This window comes from Triticum dicoccoides, chromosome 4B (genome assembly GCF_002162155.2).
Source record: "Triticum dicoccoides isolate Atlit2015 ecotype Zavitan chromosome 4B, WEW_v2.0, whole genome shotgun sequence".
NCBI lineage: Eukaryota > Viridiplantae > Streptophyta > Magnoliopsida > Poales > Poaceae > Triticum > Triticum dicoccoides.
The window spans coordinates 535,000,769-535,003,670 of record NC_041387.1 but is presented as its reverse complement, the minus strand read 5'-3'; the positions used below and the strand labels follow the sequence as shown (position 1 = coordinate 535,003,670).

The 2,902-nt window shown below is 47.7% G+C and overlaps 1 long non-coding RNA gene across 1 annotated transcript; it reads right to left on the bottom strand.

Moving 5' to 3' along the window:
* Positions 1-1,434: 1,434 nt before the first annotated feature.
* LOC119293838 lies at positions 1,435-2,582 on the bottom strand. The gene is made up of 2 exons (XR_005143229.1): positions 2,158-2,582; positions 1,435-1,805 (listed from the first exon to the last, which is right to left on the bottom strand). It is a non-coding gene; the product is annotated as an uncharacterized LOC119293838 (long non-coding RNA).
* Between the last annotated feature and the right edge of the window lie 320 nt (positions 2,583-2,902).

Sequence of the window (2,902 nt, the reverse complement as noted above, 5' to 3'; positions counted from 1 at the left end):
GTGAATATGAGAACATGTTAATCATTCTGGTTTAGGTGGATGGTGAAGTGCAACATGGATCCATATGTATGGAGTACAGTGTTCCTCTCAAATTAACATTTCCTCCGAGAAAAACACTTTCGAAGACATCAAGAGTGAGACATGTCGAGGACTTGGAACCGATAATGCTAGTGCTCAAAACAACCTGAATATCCAAGCTTGCTTTGACATTGGAGCTCCTCGACCACATCGTTTTCAATTAATTCCAGTATATGAGGAAAGAGGATGGAACATGATTTTTGGAGTATTTAACCAAAAACTACCACAATTCACGGAACCGTGACGAAAAGCTACCACTTTACAATTTTGTGCGAAAAACTACCATTTTTTTCTAAACCGTGGCAAAAAACTACCAAGTCTGAAAAGAGCCCAATTTGGCTCTTTTAAGCGCGTTTCTGACAGAGTTGGCCCACACATAAGTGGGCTAAAAAAGCAATCAGGTCCCTGTTTTTTTTTAAAGAAGCAATCCAGTCCTTCCTTCGAGGCCCAGCACGGCGAGCACATCCAGTCCTGTAGCAGCGGCAGCGGCAGGAGGAGGAGGATGGTGGTGAAGAGCGGAGGCGGCAGCGGCGCGAAGGAGGGGGCTGCCGGCGCGGCGGTGCGGCGGTGGGTGGAGGCCGGCGGCGGGAGGCTGGTGCTGGACGGCGGGCTGGCCACAAAGCTCGAAGCCCACGGCGCCGACCTCAACGACCCGCTCTGGAGCGCGAAGTGCATCCTCTCCTTCTCGCACCACATCCGCAAGGCAAGCCGCCGCCGCCCAAGTCAATCCGCCGGCCACCGACGTGCGCAGGGGCACCGAAGCTTCCTCAATTCCGTCCTTCCGCCCGACCCGCGCAGCGATCTTGATTCCGCCGGGGCTGGGGAATGCGGGTGGAGGAGGAGGGCGCCATCAACGGCGGCGAGGAGAGCCCCGGCCTTGGCCTCGCGGCGGCGCCGCACGACTGCTGGGTCCTGCTCCGCCCCGGCCAGGGCTACAAGGTGTGATTCTGCCCCGGTCCTCGTCTTTGATCGACTGGCTACAGGACTAGATTGCTTTTTTGGAAGAAAACTAGGGACCCGATTGCTTTTTTAGCCCGCTTATGTGTGGGCCCAACTAGTCAGAAACGCGTTTAAAAGAGCCAAAACGGACACTTTTCAGACATGGTAGTTTTTAGTCAAGGATTAATGAAAAAATGGTAGTTTTCCACACAAAATCGTAAAGTGGTAGTTTTTCGTCACGGTTCCGTGAATTGTGGTAGTTTTTGGTTAAATACTCTGATTTTTGAGAAGACCAAGTCCCAGACAACATGGAAAGTGATAGAGTTATATGTTAATTTCATGCGAAATCGAGACATGTTGAGCCAAGGCAGCGGTGGAAGCAAAAACACTAATAATTGAAAGGGAATCACAAAGGTATGAAAGTGCAATGGATTTGTCATTGCATCAAACATATGTCGTTGATTTTTCAAATTCTAGTAAACATAGGTGAAAATATTTGTCTCGGACCGTCGACGCTCCACCAATTCCAATATCAAGTATTTGTAGACATTGATTTTCCTCATCTTAGCATTCTCATAAAAACCAAGGTTCTCTAAAGGTGAGCTACATAGATGATCAAATGGGATGCCAACACGACACAACACTTAGTCTTTGGTTTACCACTAAGCGTAACAGACAGCATGCCAAACTAAAGGATACTCACATTTTCCAAACTTTGGATATTCTGTGCTCGCTGTGAGGCATCCATTACAAATCATTGAAATGTCCGTTTGTATCCATTTCAAGACCTATTACAGCATAAAATGAACGGTTAAGATGTTGAAATGAAATATCAAAGCAATCATTTGAATTTATTCTTCACAATATTGCACTAATAAATAAAGCACAAACAATTCAATGTTTTCACCTACGCTTGGCAGTAAGTGAAATCAGTAAAGCTACGGTAAGATAGCATATCAATCAATTATGCTCAACTGCTTAAGTACCAGATTATTTCATAACAGTTCTGAAATTTATATTACTTTGCTGCAATGGACAATACCAATATTAACCAGAATAAGAGATAAATAGTACTAAATCATTAATCAGCAGTACGTTGAAAGCATCTACCGTTTAACTGGGGACTAGCAGAATGTGTACCTTCTAGAGGACAAATTACAGTGTCGTACTGCATCCTGTGACAATTCACGCGGCTACCAATGGTTGAGACGATGTATGAACAAGCAGTGGAGGGACATGGACGACCACCTCCGACCAAATTGTTGATTCTGCAGTGGTGGCGTCCTCTGCCCACCCCTTTGGCCGTGAGGACGTTGGGGGAAGCCATGAGGATGTCGGCGACTCGGATGAGCCGGGATTCGGGGCAACCAAGCGAAGGTTGAGCCTGCCCATGGGATGGTGGGCGGCGGGGATGAGCCGGAGGCTAGGCCAACAGGGGAGATGGGGAGATGAAGGTTGGCGACGGGGACGAGGCGGAGGCGGCGGCCGCCAGCATGCTATCTGGTTCAGGGAGTCGGGGTTAGGCCCAACCAGATGGTGGATGCTAGAACAACAGCGTCCACAATGGGACGTTCTTCGCATCTGCGTCCAGGCTGGGACGCTATTATCCACTGCGTCCTTCCTATTTTTCAAATTTCCATTTATCCTTTATTACTTTTGTGATTATTGAATCACTAATTACTATTAATAAAAATTTCGGAGCAAGGGCATCTAGAACGCGGACCCTCAAATCGCATGTAAACTTTCAGACCGAGCTGTCTCAGGGGTCTTTGCGGGAGTCCGAATACCCGTCCAGAGTTTAAAAATCTGGACCGAATTCATGGTCCGACTGAAAGAACCCAGAACCGGCGATCCCAACTGTTCTTTAAGCTTGGTGGACTGTTTG